At 43.5% G+C, this 17,623-nt stretch overlaps 1 protein-coding gene across 2 annotated transcripts in view; it reads left to right on the top strand.

The window, feature by feature from the left end:
- SATB2 (SATB homeobox 2) overlaps positions 1-17,623 on the top strand; it is a 288,524-nt gene that overhangs the window by 108,137 nt on the left and 162,764 nt on the right. The window lies entirely within an intron of this gene.

The following is a 17,623-nucleotide window of genomic DNA, read 5'->3' on the forward strand; positions in this document are numbered from 1 at the left end:
GGGGTGTCTGAAGGTGGGGGTTTGCACAGAGGAGAGGACGGAACCCAGTGCCGGAGCGGGTTACCTCTAGCGGTGCAATTGTTTGGTAAACGGGTCCGTGCTGGGTTGAGTCTCAGCGGGACATAGTGTGGGCAACATCTGGCTTGGGCTCTCGAGTCGGTGTGTTGCGGCTGAGGGTCAGGAGATGGGCTGATGTTGCAAAGAACATTTTGCTTAACCTTCAGGTACCCCCCCCCCCTTCCTTTTCGGGGGGTTCTTCAATGAAGAATTGTATTGTTACATGGCTTATGTTTCTGTTACGAATAAATGGGGCTGCTGTGGCCTTTATATCCAACGTCACGCAGTGTTTGTGTTTATTTTAGATAAGAACCCTAGGGGGTAGGGGGTTGTTGGGGAAGGTCAAAGGCCTTCAGTCAGACATTCCGGAGTCAAAGATGTTTCCTGTAATTTAGTATTCAATATCTCCAGAGTGCGGCCATGCCCTGCGTGTGCTCATACAATACTGTTTGGGCACACAGCGAGGCACAGAAGGGAAAGAGAAACCTCAAACAAAACTATACCCATCAAGACATTTATCTATTAAGGGATGCAGTTATCATTTTGACTCCAAAAGTGTCTTCAAGAAATAAATGGTGCAGCAGTTCACAAACAGTGAAAATTGGAATACTTTTCCCAATTTAAGGCCCTGTCACACACAGAGATAAATCTGTGGCAGATCTGTGGCAGATCTGTGGCAGATCTGTGGCAATTGTGGACAATCAGTGCCAGGTTTGTGGCTGTGTACAAATGGAACAATATGTCCATGATTTCACTGCAACAACAGATCTGCCAAAGATTTATCTCTGTGTGTGACGGGGCCTTAAGGCTTTATTTGTTAACATAAATGACATATTAAAGGGAATCTGTCAGCAGGTTTTTGTTACCTCATCTGAGAGCAGCATAATGTAGGCAAAGAGATTCTGAATCCAACAATGTATCACTTAGATTACTGGGTGCAGCAGTTCTGACATAATCATGATGTTCAGATTTAGTCATGTAGCAGAGCTGAGAGAGCTTCTTCTCCCACACCAGGTTCTCCATAGAGATTATACATTGGCAGTGAGGTGTTAATCAGAAGAAGGGTGTGCTGGACTGCTGTGCTTGTGACATTGTAGTCAGAGCAATGATAAGTCCTGCTGCTTAAACAAACATAGCAAATAAACAACAGGCATCCCTGAATTGTATGTTTTAACCCTTGCAGCATGATGCATTCAACTTACATAGCAAAAGCCTGCTGTCAGATTCCCTTCAACTTTATTTTGTGCGATCTCTACTATCAACAAAATGATATTGTTTTATTCATTTTTTTCTAAGTTTACACTATAAAAATACTTTATTAGAAACAAAAATATTTTTCTTCTGCCAGAATCAGGGGGACATGTGACCTGTTTATCTTTCTGTTGAGAAACTTATCTGAGGGCTTATTTTCTGTAGGATGAGTTGTAATATTTATTGGTACCATATTAACACTGATTGTGTTTTATTTAAAGCACCACTCTGGCATTTTCTTTTTTCATTTCACTGCTGGAGTGGTACCACTAATATAATATCCTTCAATATACTTACCAGCCACTATCTTTATGTTATCGGTGCCGATCCGGTCAGTCTCCAGTAGCTTGTGACCTGCCTTATTGCTTCAGTGTTTACTGGCCGATCTAGGGGTCATTTCTTAATGTAAGGGGCACTTTGCACACTGCGACATCGCAGGTGCGATATCGGTGGGGTCAAATTGAAAATGACGCACTTCCGGCATCGCATGCGACATCGCAGTGTGTAAAGGCTGGATGATACGATTAACGAGCGCAAAAGCGTCGTAATCGTATCATCGGTGCAGCGTCGGCGTAATCCATGATTACGCTGACGCGACGGTCCGATGTTGTTCCTCGCTCCTGCGGCTGCACACATCGCTGTGTGTGAAGTCGCAGGAGCGAGGAACGTCTCCTACCGGCCTCACTGCGGCTTCCGTAGGATATGCGGAAGGAAGGAGGTGGGCAGGATGTTGACATCCTGCTCATCTCCGCCCCTCCGCTCTGATTGGCCGCCTGCCGTGTGACGTCGCAGTGACGCCGCACGACCCGCCCCCTTAACAAGGAGGCGGGTCGCCGGCCACAGGGACGTCGCACGGCAGGTGAGTGTGTGTGTGAAGCTGGCGTAGCGATAACTTTCGCTACGCCAGCTATCACCACATATCGCTGCTGCGACGGGGGCGGGCACTATCGCACTCGGCATCGCAGCATCGGGCTGCGATGTCGTAGTGTGCAAAGCCCGCCTTAGTCTATGAGAGCAAGATTGATGCCAGAATGAGGCTGTCATAGACTTACTTTGTGAACATGTGACCCTTACTTCTGATTTCCAGTCAGTTAGAAGCTGTGTTTACAAGATGGCGGAATGGGACCGGAGCAGGGCTGGAAAGAACAGAAGATGACAGCTGATGAGTATATAACTAGGGGCAGGGAACTTGGGTTAATGATACCACTCCAGCAGTGAATTAAAAAAAACAAAGCTGTAGTGGTGCTTTTATGTTTTGTGAGATGTACAAACAGTAATTCTGACTTTTATTTGGTGTTTACTAAGTGGGATAACTAGCATGCTCATTTTATAGTATGAGTCATAACGGATACCAAATACCGTGTATCTCTGAAAATAAGACACTGTCTTATATTATTTTATTTGTCCCGAAAAATGCTGAAACTCCCCCAAAAAAGCAGATCCCACTTCCCAGGAGAATCATACTTACCAGACCCCGGATGTCTGTGTGGCTCCCAGGTCCTCCTGCGATCTTCGGCAGTCTCTCCCAGCAGGTATGCTGCACGCGGTCCTCCCATGCTTCTGGCCGACACACTCACATACATCAGATCGTGCACACACACTTATACTCATATACACACACATTAGATCGCACACACAATCACACATCAGATTGCACACATAATCACACATCAGATCTTCCACACACACACACACACAAAAGATCGCACATACACATCAGATCGCACATACAATCACACATCAGATCGCACACCCACACATATCAGATCTTCCACGCGCAGACACACATAAGATCGCTCACACATCAGATCGCACATATATTCATACATCAGATCGCACACCCACACACATCAAATCTTCCACGCATACACACACATCAAATCTTCCACGCATACACGCACATCAGATCGCGCACACATACACACACATCAGATCGCGCACACATACACACACATCAGATCGCGCACACATACACACACACACACACACACACCACATCTGGTGATACTGATTGCTTCTGGCCGGCAGGGAAAGATGGGACGCACTGCAGTGGAACGCGAGGGCCTGCTGTGGAACCCATAGAGGACCTGAGGTGGAACGTAGCGCTGCAGTCCACCACAGGTCCTTCATACGTTGGACTAGGGCTTTTTCGGGGTAGGGCTTATTTTTGGAAAAACAATTTTTCTTTTGCATATTTTAGTAAAATGAAACCCATTGTTTTTAGGTTCCAAGGGTGTAGCTATATATATTATATACAAAGATAGCAACCATTACCTGGCCAAATACCCGGTCTGGCTCCAATGCTATAAATGACATATGATAGTGGAGGGAATTGTTTGGAGTTCTGCATTATTCAGTAGTTGATAGCAATGTTTTGTGGTTTAGTAATTGTGCATTTTTTTGCATTCTATGACATTTTGTTCACGCTGCTACTTATGGTTCAGCAGCCACTATTTCCAATGCGCGTTTCACCTTCAAATCTGAGACTTCTTTTCTCGAGCATTTGTGTTAACAACCCCTGTGCACATCTCACATGGCAATTTCATTTGGTAAATCTACTTAAAAAGTAAATACCCTGCCATATGTGTGAAATGTTATTATGTGTCCCCATAGGTTAATATGTTATTGTCAGCTGCAGGTTGGAAAGCCGCCTCACAGGAGTTAGGGCTTTAGGGAAAAAGCCACTTGTTTATTAACCCAATCCTGCTGCTAAAGAGACCTGAAGAAGATTACCAATTGCAGGTTAACCCTCTGCTGGGAAAACAAACCTAGTATTTAATCCCAGCCATTGTTTTCTTATAGAAGTATTTTAATATGACATTGATAAATGAGGCACTTTCATGGCCAAACATCAGTGATTGTTTTGCTCAAGATTTTTTATTTTTTTTTAAATAAATAAAATAACATAAAAATGAATGAAATTAACCCTTGCAGTCCACTCATATGGACAGTTGCTTCGGCCTCTTGGACATGGCTGTATCCAGAATAGTAACACAGTCCATGCAAAAGAGTACGGGGCATTCGTGGTTCACGATATATCCAATTTCATATGGAGACATATTTTCCTATCAGATTGCAATTGAAACCAACATAAACAAATTGAGACATTTTTCATCCGATGCTCTTCTGAACATCGCATCAAGGTAGAGATGAATAACCCCGCACAAAGCAGCCCATGGTGGCTCGCAAGTCTCCGCGGATCTGTTGTAGAGTGGAGAAGGTTGTTCTGTCTCCATACAGTCTTCCTCTTAAGGCTGTGCTGTGTAGACAAGGGCAATCATTGATGCCATGATAAAAAAAAGTCTGTTTAGATGTGGCAATTTAAAGGCCTCACTTTCCTATTTTGATTTCAGAGAAATCATTCACATAGGTGAAGTAAGAGATTACTTTTATTCATTACTTTCAGCCTTTAAAGGGAATCTGTCAGCAGGTTTTTGTTACCTCATCTGAGAGCATGATGTAGGCAAAGACATTCTGAAACCAACGATGTATCACTTAGATTAGTGGGAGCAGCTGTTCTGACACAGTTAAGGATTTTATTTTTTCTATGTAGCAGTGCTGAGAGAGCACACCCGCCCACACCAGGCTTTCAATCTACATTTCCATAGACAGAAGCGGCTAATCACAGAGAGAGGGGAAGGAGGCAGAGTCAGACTGCAGCTCACACTGCTGAGGTCCACTAATGATAAAGATAAGAGGCTTAAACTAACATTGCAGGTAAACAATAACAGACTTTGAGATAAGAGAAGGCTGGCTGTAAATGTCATGTTAACTCTTACAGCATGCTGCAGCAGGGCCCTCCTACTGAGCATACCTCAGAAATGACAATCGATGCATCTTCAGTAGAGTAGGGACCTGCCCAGCACCTGAAACAGATGTCACTGATGATGCTTTGTTACAGGGTAGAAACAGAGGAGCATCCCAGCATGCTCTGGGATTCTCAAATGAAGCGTCATCAAACAGGAATTTGATAAAAAAAATCGGTTAGATCGCATAGAAAGGGAACGATAAATCATTTTTAATTGAAGTGTATTAAAAAAGAGATTAGATTATTACAATAAACATATAGCCATTTCAGAATAAAACCAATATCGGTTTCGGACCACCCCTTGAAGGTAATTGCCTTATAAGTTTATAAAAAGCAGCTCAGGACAGGAGACGCGGCAGTGTGGCTGGGCTTGCAATCCATCATTACACATTAATAGGGACACCATAAGAAACCATTAAATGTAACGTCACAATGCGATATCATGTGACACATTTCATTGCTTAGCCTAAAGGCCGCTTTACACGCAAAGACATCGCTAACGAGATGTCGTTGGGGGGGTCACTGAATTCGTGACTCACATCCAGCCTCGTAAGCGACGTTGTTGCGCGTGACACTTATAAGCGACCGGTAACGATCAGAAATACTCACCAAATCGTTGATCGTTGACACGTCGTTCATTTTCAAAATATTGTTGCTGGTGCTGGACGCAGGTTGTTCATCGTTCCTGAGGCAGCACACATCACTACGTGTGACAACCCGGGAACGACGAACAACAGCTTACCTGCGTCCTCCGGCAATGAGGTGGGAGTGACCTTCATGCGGCTGCTCTCTGCCCCTCCGCTTCTATTGGTGTGACGTCGCTGTGACGCCGCACAAACCGCCACCTTAGAAAAGAGGTTGTTCCCCGGTCACAGCGACGTCGTTAGGCAGATAAGTACGTGACACGTATCTCCAACATTGTTCGTCACAGGCAGTGATTTGCCCGTGATGCACAAACGACGGGGGCGGGTCCAATTGCTAGCGCAGCGTGTAAGGCGGCCTTTTTCCTAAATTGAGTTTTTATGTTACCAGCACTGTTTTTTAAATATTGACAATGTTTGTGTTTTTTTTTATTTTATGATCTTTGTTAAAAAAAAAACAACAAAAAATAACCTAATACTAATAATAACCTAATAATAATCTTGTAATTTTCACAGCGGTAACATGGGAATCTATAGATTTACAATTCCTGTTTTTTTAGATTTCAACAGGATCCTTACCGTCAGAGGCAGGATTACAATGGCAGGTAACACTTCTATACACAGCTGATAAAGGATCCACCAATAGCAATAGACAATGTCACAGACCCTCCTGCTCACCCTCCCTACACATTAATTTTTGCACACTCTCATTAGACACTTCAATACAAGAGATAAGGGTACTTTACACGCTGCGATATCGATACCGATATCGCTAGCGAGCGTACCCGCCCCCTGTCGGTTGTGCGTCACGGGCACATCGCTGCCCGTGGCGCACAACATCGCTAGGAACAGTCACACATACTTACCTGCCTAGCGACGTCGCTGTGACCAGCGAACCGCCTCCTTTCTAAGCGACGTCACTAAGCAGCCGCCCAATAGAAGTTGAGGGGCAGAGAGGAGCGGAACGTAGCATCCCGCCCACCTCCTTCCTTCGTCATTGCTGGCGGCCGCAGGTAAGGAGATGTTCCTCGTTCCTGCGGTGTACACATAGCGATGTGTGCTGCCGCAGGAACGAGGAACAACCTCACTGCACATACGATTTTTAGTAAATAAACGACCTCTCCAAAACCAACGATATTTACCTCTTTTGCGATCGTTGAAAGTCGCTCATACGTGTCACACACTGCGATGTTGCTAACGGCGCCGGATGTGCGTCACTAACACCGTGACCCCGGCGATATATCGTTAGCGGTGTCACAGTGTGTAAATGGCCCTATATCGGTCTGGCCATTGTGGCTTATGTACGTGTGTTACTTTCTGAAACAATAGGAAGTTACAGTCTAGATAAGCCCCAGTGTTCAGTATGCAAATTGCAAGATTTCTATTTTTTATTTTTAATACAGATGGCAATATGTAACAAAAAATTTCCAAAAACGTAAAAAAAAGTATATATACCGCAAGACCGTAATTTAAATAATAGATAATTTTCTGATGATAGTTTTCCTTTAACTTGATAATTTTACAGAATGTTTTTGTTTTGTTTTGAGTAGTCATTTTGTGCTGACAGACTGTAATGGAGGCAAAGAAACCAGCGTAACAGTATAAAAAAATGTACCAAACGATTTAGCTATTTAGCTTACAGCTACACTATGATACCGACCTAACTGGCCTCCACTTATTGGACCGCACGGCTACCGCGCTCTGCTACTAAGGCCTGCACTATCCCTTAATGGGTGTGCACACCTATAGAGAACTCACGGTTCTGTGATGCTCCGGTGGTTCGTTGGTGTGCACTCTCCTTTTAGGGCAGGGGGGTACTTCTCTTCCGCAGACCAAGGGTTTCTTTACTCCTCTGGATGTCGTCTCTTCTCGTCTTTGGGAATGCCAACCTCAGGAGCTTCCCACTCCGGTACTGACTCGATGGATACTAACGCTCTGCCATGGTCTGGCTCCCAGTCTCTCTCACAGCCCGGTGCAGTGTTTCTCTCCCATCCGCCATTGTCTGACAGTCTCTCTGGTCATGTCTCCTCTTTTTTCATCTAGGCGACTTGACTTCTGTTACTTTCCTAACCTCTTCTCCAGCTCTTTCTCCTCTTCGCACTTTTTGGGCAGGGTTAATCCAACTGCACAGTTAAGAGGAGAGAGGCCACTCTGACGGCTAATCCACAGAACACAGGGGAGCACTGTCTCTTTGGCCTGTTTCAAACGTCAGTGATTCTGGTACGTTTGTGCTTTTTTTATGCGTACCAGAATCACTGACATACACAGACCCATTATAGTCAATGGGTCTGCGCACACATCATCTTCAATGACCGTGTCTCCATGCGGTGTACACGCGTGTCCGCGATTGCCATTTTTTTCTGGCATCACTGATATCACACAGACCACACTATGGTGTGATCCGTGAAACACATACCAAAAAAGCACATACATTGAAAATAAAAAACTTTTTCAACTCACCTCCAGTGACGCTGTGTGCAGTCTCTGCTCTCTTCAGCTTCCTGTCCAGCTCATTATGGTATGCATATTCATTTATGCAGCCAGAGCCGACCCCGGAAGTAGCTGCAGAGGTGAGAGACAGCGGTGGCCGGAAGCTGCAGAGCCAGAAACTTCAGCACCATGGACAGCAGGAACGGGACAGGTGAGTATACATCCATATGTAATCACGGAGTACGGATCACGTATCACGGATTGCACATGGACAACCCACGTGTGCTGTGAATCACGGCACATGGAGAACCATATGCGTTTTTTACACGTCAGTGAAAAACATCTGTGTTTTTCACTGATGTGAAACAGGCCTTAAAGTCATAGCGTACTTCTCCATTTGTAGGAGCGACACCCCTACAAGACTACTTTTTATATAAAGGTCTTGCTGCTGCACATCATTATTTCTGCGTTACTTTGTCGATAGAGATATTCTACAGTAATCAGTCACTATGCAGCAGTCAGAAGCGACATTTACAGTTCTAGCAATGTGACTGCAATGCTTGACGCTGCAAGGTGACCTCTACGCAGGCTGCTCCATCTTCTCCCTTGTGGGTTCAGCTTTAGACATCTGCTGAGTGGAGCCTGTAGCTGTGGCTGCAATGAACTCCACTTAACAGGAGTAAAGAACACTCACAGCTCGTAACATGGTTACACTGAATTGTTTTCACACATGCACAAAATACAGAGCCAAGCCATAAATGCACGAGATATCATCACTTTCTGCCACATTGTGCCAGTCGCTGAGGGTACGTAATGCTATATGCACGCTCCAGATCTGTCTCCCCTTTTATCTAAAACAGTAGAATGAAGAATCAGATATTTGCCAGTATCAGTGGTTCTGGGAAATCTCATTTTAGACATATTGTCTTGTGATATATATATATTAACTATAACATGGAATCAGATGGAACAAAACGCGGCTATTTTGTCTGTCAGATTCAGAAAATAAACTCTAGCCATAGTTTAAAATTGAAGGCTTATAGTTACAAAGGTTGAAAAAAGACCTAGGTCCATCTAGTTCAACCTTCCTCCACCAATTCTGCATTTGTCACTAAATCATAACAGACAATGTTGTGTGCACTGAGGAAATCATCCAGTCCTTTTTTAAAAGCTGTTATAGTATCTGCCATTACTACCTCTTGTGGTAGGGTATTCCACAGTCTGACTGCTCTAACTGTAAAGAACCCTTTCCTATTTAGCTGTTGGAATCGCTTTTCTTCCACTCGCAGTGAGTGCCCCCTGGTCCATGGTATTGCCTTTAAGTGGATCCAACTTAGCAGCCATGTACATCAGGTGAAAGAGAAAAAATCATATGTATGAACTTCTACAACCAGAAAGACATTGAGACCTCAATTAAAAGGATTTTTGTATCACCAGGTTGAATATTTTCCTGAAGTCAGGTCATGGTCTAATGATCTTTCATATCCTCATACCCTACAAGTTAAAATTGGTTTTGCTACATACCAATCTGATATGTCCAGAAACTGTCCTGATTATCATATTGCATTCATTTTTTTAATGCAATTTCCTCTTTAACGGCAATCTTCCAGCACTACAGGTACTAAGACATCCCAGCAATGATTGCTCATGTCATTATCTTGCTTGCCCTGAACTGAAACACATCCTTTTTGTATGGGGAAAACAGTTGGAGCAGATGAACAACACCCGTCCTCACTTTTTGTTATCTGCTGCTGGAGAAGAGTACATTTGACTACAACTCTTTGTGGTCTGAACTTTGAATGATATTTGGAGGACTTAAAATATCATATTGGGTAAATAAAGAATTAGGTTGTGTTTTTAGTTATGTTTATTGAAAGAACAATGCCAATTTAAATTATTTTTCACTACTTTTTTTTGGTCATGGGCTGTATTAGGATTTAGGAATATTATCTGCCAAGTCTATAAAATGTTAATGTATACTGGTAAAATCATGTCCTATGAGAGCATCCAGTGAGACATGGCTGCCCCAAGTATAATATGTGACTGCTCAGGCTACGGCCAGAAGAAGGCCATTTATTTTCTCATCCGGGAAAATCAGATCATTGTTACTTAGTTACGTAGGTTGAAAAATGACCTAGGTCCATCTAGTTCAACCTTCTTCCACCAATTATACTTATATACTGTGTGTGTATATATATATATATAGATATATATATATATATCTATATATATATATATATATCTATATATATATATATACACAGTATATAAGTATAATTGGTGGAAGAAGGTAAATAGGTATTTGGTGGAGGAAGGTTGAATAATTGGATCAATTATGCAAATCACACTCTGATCAGAATATGATCAGAATTTGATCAGAGTGTGATCTGATTTTCTTGGATGTGGAAAATATAGTCTTCATCTTCTTCATTCTGTCAGTTTTGAGAAGCGGACCTATTCGGATACCGACTGAGCGCGATCAGATTTCTTTCTAATTGACTTGCATGGCCATGTGCGGTCTGATCTACGGAGGCAACTCAGGCATACAGCAATTTTTTCTTTAGACAGACTTGGTCCGAAGAAAAAATTCGGACTTATTCCCTATAGAATAACATGGCCCCTAGCTGGGGTGCCTCAATAAGATATCATGTGGTTCTTCTGGTAATAAGTAGGGGTGCTTCGTTAGGTTCCAAACCCATAATATAAGAATCAGAAATGTGTTTAGCGCTATTCTTGGCGGTGGACACCGCTGTAATCTCTCCAGGCAGTTTCACAGGAGGCAACACGTTGAACTGATGAAGATCTGAGTGAAGACTGAAACGTTTTCACCCACAACTGAATTCACCGCACTGTCAAATAAAAAACATTTTTTACGCAATTGGGAGTGCTCTGATTTCGGATTTCTAGCTGGATTGTCAACTGTCCAGAAATTGCAGGACAGTATGTAAAAATAGTGCACTTTTTCTTGCCCTGTCCATGAAAAAATATTAAGACGTCCATTATTTTTTTGAAGCTGAAGAAACTTATACATATTATTTTGACTGTGATTTTCATCATTTTACATTTTACAGTGAATACAGCTGATGTCTTCAGACATGGATCATTGATAATCATACTGATTTATTCCAGTGTATCAGTAAAAAATACTGTTTGTCCATAATTTTTTGATAAGCTGTCCAAAAAAAAGTAAAAAGTCAAGTTGGCAACCTTGGATCCAAGTGTGACCTGATGTTTTGTCGAATCTCACTCAAACTGCTAATATGGTCATCTGCACATAGTGCAAAGGAATCTTACAGGCTTAATTTTAAAAGTGTTTGTCTTTGTGATAGTGATATATAATTACTAGGGATGATCGAATACCTCAAATATTTGGCTTTGCGAATATTTTACGAATAGGTCGCTGCTGTTCGACTATTCGTGAATATTCGATGCACAATGTAAGCCTATGGGAAACCCAAATAACAACTATTCGGAACTATTCGGGCTTTCCAATATTGCGCATCAAATATTCATATAGCGGCGACCTATTCGGAAAATATTCGCGAAGCCGAATATTTGAGGTATTCGATCATCCCTAATACTTACCCTATATACTCTCACCTGTTCTCCGTTCCCGCAGTGTCCTCTTACCTGCTTCTTGCAAAGCACAGGCACATACACCCTTCAATGATCTTGGCCATTACATGCTGCCATCCTAACTTTACTTCAGTTGAATGATTTGGGGTGAGAATAATTTTTTTTGTGTGTATGTGAACAACAGCATAATAGGGGATAAGAAGGGGACCAGTATGAGAACATTACTAAAGGATGGGGCACATTACTACAGGGTACAAAATGGGCACATTACTGCAGGGCACAAGGATAGGCACATTACTACAGGACAAAAGGATGGGGACATTACTACAGGGCACAAGTATGGGCACATTACTACAGGGCACAAGGATGGGCACATTACTACAGGGCACAAGGATGGGGCACATTACTACAGGGCACAAGGATGGCCCACATTACTACAGGGCACAAGGAAGGGCACATTACTACAGGGCACAAGGATGGGCACATTACTACAGTGCACAAGGATGGGCACATTACTACAGGGCACAAGAATAGGCACATTACTACAGGACAAAAGGATGGGGACATTACTACAGGGCACAAGTATGGGCACATTACTACAGGGCACAAGGATGGGCACATTACTACAGGGCACAAGGATGGGGCACATTACTACAGGGCACAAGGATGGCCCACATTACTACAGGGCACAAGGATGGGCACATTACTACAGGGCACAAGGATGGGCACATTACTACAGTGCACAAGGTTGGGGCACATTACTACAGGGCACAAGGATGGGCACATTACTACAGTGCACAAGGATGGGCACATTACTACAGGGCACAAGAATAGGCACATTACTACAGGACAAAAGGATGGGGACATTACTACAGGGCACAAGGATGGGCACATTACTACAGGGCACAAGGATGGGCACATTACTACAGGGCACAAGGATGGGCACATTACTACAGGGCACAAGGATGGGCACATTACTACAGGACACAAGGACAGGGTCATTAATATTTTATTGCTATCTAATCTATGTTTATTTTTTAAATTTACCAGTAGCTGCTGCATTTCCCACCCTAGGCATATACTAGAGTCAATAAGTTTTCCCAGTTTTTTGTTGTAAAATTAGAGGCCTCGGCTTATACTCAGTTGGCTTATACTCGAGTATATATGGTATATAAAATATATGTATAATTATATAAATATAAAAATACATATGCATTAATTAGCTTGTATTTAAGCATTAAATATTTAGTTGAATGTTGTGCAAAGCATCTGATTTTTTTTCATCCTACAAACACTATATAAGTTGTAAATCAGATCATGTATAGCATACAGCAGCAGCATACTGCAAGCAGAGAGAATAGGGTTAAAGCATTCTCGGTTTAGTGAATTTCAGCACAGGTGCTAATGACACGTTCCTATAACTGATATTAATTCTCCTTATTAGTCTAAGCGTTGTACTTGGGGTAGCAGCACGTACGTTCCCAGGCTCTTGGCTGTGTGGTCTTGTTGCAGTTGGAAGCTGAACTGAAACATCTGAGAAGCATTAATGGGATTATTCATGGCATGGCATCTAATCTTACCTTTTAGGTTCTGCTTCCTAAATCACCATTGTTCTCGCCCATTGTGTCTAATGTGTGTGTCCTTCCATATGTCATCTCTAATGACTGGGACCCCAGGACAGAAGGGATTTAAAGTGACATAAATATTATGAAAGCAAAGTTGTTTTATTGCGGATTTACTCTGAAAAGCAGATCTCCTGAGCCAAAAGTGTTAGTAGGATTATCCAGCCCTATAGACTTTTAAAATCCCTTTCCTTCCAGAATAAGGAAAGATTAAGTATATAATGCTAATACACTCTGTCACTATAGAGTCCGTGCAACATGGCCAACCGTATGAGTCTATAAGGAATGAGTACTGGCCATAATATATTTTAATCCTATAATATAAGACAGTCCTCAGGAATTAAGGCCCTTGGAAGAAAAATGCAGAGCCTGGAACGTATATCTAATAAATGTACTATTTCCGAGAATCCAAAAAGTCACGAGAACAAAACTTTCTTTAGGGAATCCTGGTCATTTGTCTAAAAGTTTCACTCACACATTTTCTAGATTCATCTGTGGGAAAACTGAGAAATCTTTGTACCAACCAAAATAGTCATAATGAGTTTTTACCTCAGGATTTGTAAGTGAAAACCCGGAATTGGTAAAAATTGCAGAAGTGGTGCCGTGTTTCTAGTCTACTTTTCCTGTGATTGTTCCAATCCTGGTTTTCTCTTACAAATACTGAGGTAACAACTCACCAAATACTCAACATGTGCACGTGGCCTAAAACACACACGTTTAGAGCTCATGAACCTGTAGAAATCTATAGGCCCAAGCTCGGTATGCCTCCACATTTCATATGGAGCTTAGCATTTTTTTTTTACTAGAAAAATTCCTAGAGAATCAATGAGAAGATAATTGTGCCATGTGCTACCAGATGCTTTAATATTGGCAATACTGCACAGAGGCACCATTAAGAGCTTCATCTGTTGCAAGCATGAGCTGAGTGTCATCTGCTGCGAGCATGAGCCCAGTGTCATCTGCTGCGAGCATGAGCCCAGTGTCATCTGCTGCGAGCATGAGCCCAGTGTCAATTGCTGCGAGTGTGAGCCCAGTGTCATCTGCTGCGAGCATGAGCCCAGTATCATCTGCTGCAAGCGTGAGCCAAGTGTCATCTGCTGCGAACATGAGCCGAGTGTTATCTGCTGCGAGCGTGAGGCCAGTGTCATCTGCTGCGAGCGTGAGCCGAGTATCATCTGCTGCAAGCATGAGCCAAGTGTCATCTGCTGCGAGCGTGAGCCGAGTATCATCTGCTGCAAGCATGAGCCAAGTGTCATCTGCTGCGAGCGTGAGCCAAGTGTCATCTGCTGCGAGTGTGAACTGAGTATCATCTGCTGCGAGCATGAGCCAAGTGTCATCTGCTGCGAGCGTGAGCCCAGTGTCATCTGCTGCGAGCGTGAGCCCAGTGTCATCTGCTGCGAGCGTGAGCCGAGTATCATCTGCTGCAAGCATGAGCCAAGTGTCATCTGCTGCGAGCGTGAGCCGAGTATCATCTGCTGCAAGCATGAGCCAAGTGTCATCTGCTGCGAGCGTGAGCCAAGTGTCATCTGCTGCGAGCGTGAGCCCAGTGTCATCTGCTGCGAGTGTGAACTGAGTATCATCTGCTGCGAGCATGAGCCAAGTGTCATCTGCTGCGAGCGTGAGCCCAGTGTCATCTGCTACGAACGTGAGCTGAGTGTCATCTGCTGCGAGCGTGAGCCGAGTGTCATTTGCTGCGAGTGTGAGACGAGTGTCATCTGCTGCGAGCGTGAGCAGTGTTATCTGCTGCGAGTGTGAGCTGAGTGTCATCTGCTGTGAGCATGAGCCGAGTGTCATTTGCTGCGTGTGTGAGTCGAGTGTCATCTGCTGCAAGCATGAACCGATTGTCATCTGCTACGAGCGTGAGCAGTGTTATCTGCTGCAAGCGTGAGCTGAGTGTCATCTGCTGCAAGCATGAGCTGATTGTCATCTCCTACGAGCATGAGCCCAGTGCCATCTGCTCCGATAATCAGTTGAGGTTGAGTATCATCTGCCGCGCGCGTGAGATAAGTGTCATCTGCTGCAAGCGTGAGCCGAGTGTCATCTGCTGCTAGTGGGAGCCAAGTGTCATCTACTGCAAGCGTGAACTGATTGTCATCTGCTACGAGCATGAGCCCAGTGCCATCTGCTCCGATAATGAGTTGAGTATCATCTGCCACGCGCGTGAGATAAGTGTCATCTGCTGCGAGCTTGAGCCGAGTGTCATCTGCTGCTAGTGGGAGCCAAGTGTCATCTGCTGCAAGCGTGAGCCGAGTGTCATCTGCTGCTAGTGGGAGCCAAGTGTCATCTACTGCAAGCGTGAACTGATTGTCATCTGCTACGAGCATGAGCCCAGTGCCATCTGCTCCGATAATGAGTTGAGTATCATCTGCCACGCGCGTGAGATAAGTGTCATCTGCTGCGAGCTTGAGCCGAGTGTCATCTGCTGCTAGTGGGAGCCAAGTGTCATCTGCTGCAAGCGTGAGCCGATTGTCATCTGCTGCGAGCGTGAGCTAAGTGTCATCTGCTGTGAGCATGAGCAGAGTGTCATCTGCTGTAAGCATGAGCAGAGTGTATCCGAGCCTGTCATCCGAGTGCAGTCTGATTTTCGCAGACACAAACATTGGAGAAAGTGGAGAAATTAAGTTCTCCATCTTCTGTAATTATTCTATCAGATGAGAGAATTGGATCACAGTAAACTGACACTGCTTAAACTGTGATCAGGGTTTCAGTTGAGTATTATCACCATAATCGATCTGATTCTTTCGGGAGAGAAAATCATGGCTTGTGTGAGTGAGCCCTTATAGAGAAGAGCCCTAAAACTTAACTATATGCACACAAGCTCTGTGTACTCAGCTTTGTCATATTTGTGTGGCCCTAAAACATTTTTTTCTGCTAGTGTGAACTATGTTTTATATCTAGAATTGATTACTGCAATTGTAAATTCACAAACCTGTGGATCCACTAAGTATCACATGCTAAAATACACGTGTACCACTCTCAATAATTCTGTTAAAAATATCCTCATAGGAAAATATTTTTGTGAATTTTTGTCATCAAAGCTGTGATATTTCACAACAGGTAATATCATTTCCTCCTATCTTATTCACTGGAAATACCTATTCTCATACAGTAAATATTTTTCTGCAAAACACTAATCTCCAGAACTTGATCAGCAGGAAACGATAATATATTTGAGATATTATTAGCGCTTAGCATTGCTGCAAAGCAGGTGACATTAATGCTCGTCCACACGCTGAAGCATTATTTATTTATTTTTTAAACTGAATAAACTTCAGGTTAGAAAAAAATGTAGTAAATTTATAGTAATAAAAGACTCTTAAGCAAGATTTGTAACACACGTTGCCAAGCTTTGAATGCAGTTTCCAGGTGGACATAAGACCTATCGCATATTCGATGTGCTTAAAGAGAGTAAACAGAAAGTGACGTTTACAACAGAGTAAAATTACATTTTATATAAATTTTTTACTTTTTAAACAGAAGGAAGGGAGTCGTCGTAAAGGATTGAAAGCCCAAGAGTTGGCAAGGAATCTACACACAAGATTCTGAACCCCAATCAGTTTTTATTACTGTGGCAAATATGGCCGTGCTTTTTGTGGACTTGGGAACACCTAAAAAAACCAAACAACAAAACTGACAACAAAAATCAAGACATGTTTATGGGCCGAACTCACCAATACAAGTCTATAGTTCTGTGAAAAGCTTGGTGTCATATGGAGATTTTCACAAACTTCACCGACTGTCAGCGCGTCTTCAGGTTCTGTTCACACTACAGATTCTGACACTCCGCCTAATAACTTCTCTGGTGTCTGTGATCTATGCAGGCAGACTCAGGTGACGATCTGCTGAGTGCTAATTCAGAGACAGGCTAGCAGGAGTTAAGGTACCGTCACACTAAGCAACATCGCTAGCAACATCGCTGCTGAGGCACAACTTGCTAGCGATGTTGCTGTGTGTGACATCCAGCAACAACCTGGCCCCTGCTGTGAGGTCCTTGGTTGTTGCTGAATGTCCTCGTCCATTTTTTAGTTGTTGCTCTCCCGCTGTGAAGCACAGATCGCTGTGTGTGACAGCGACAGAGCAACAACTGAATGTGCAGGCAGCAGGAGCCGGCTTCTGCGGACGCTGGTAACCAATGTAAATATCGGGTAACCAAGAAGCACTTTCCTTGGTTACCCGATATTTACCTTCGTTACCTGCGTCCGCCGCTCTCAGCTGTCAGTGTCGGCTCCCTGCTCCCT

The sequence above is a fragment of the Anomaloglossus baeobatrachus genome, chromosome 7, assembly GCF_048569485.1.
Source record: "Anomaloglossus baeobatrachus isolate aAnoBae1 chromosome 7, aAnoBae1.hap1, whole genome shotgun sequence".
Classification (NCBI taxonomy): domain Eukaryota; kingdom Metazoa; phylum Chordata; class Amphibia; order Anura; family Aromobatidae; genus Anomaloglossus; species Anomaloglossus baeobatrachus.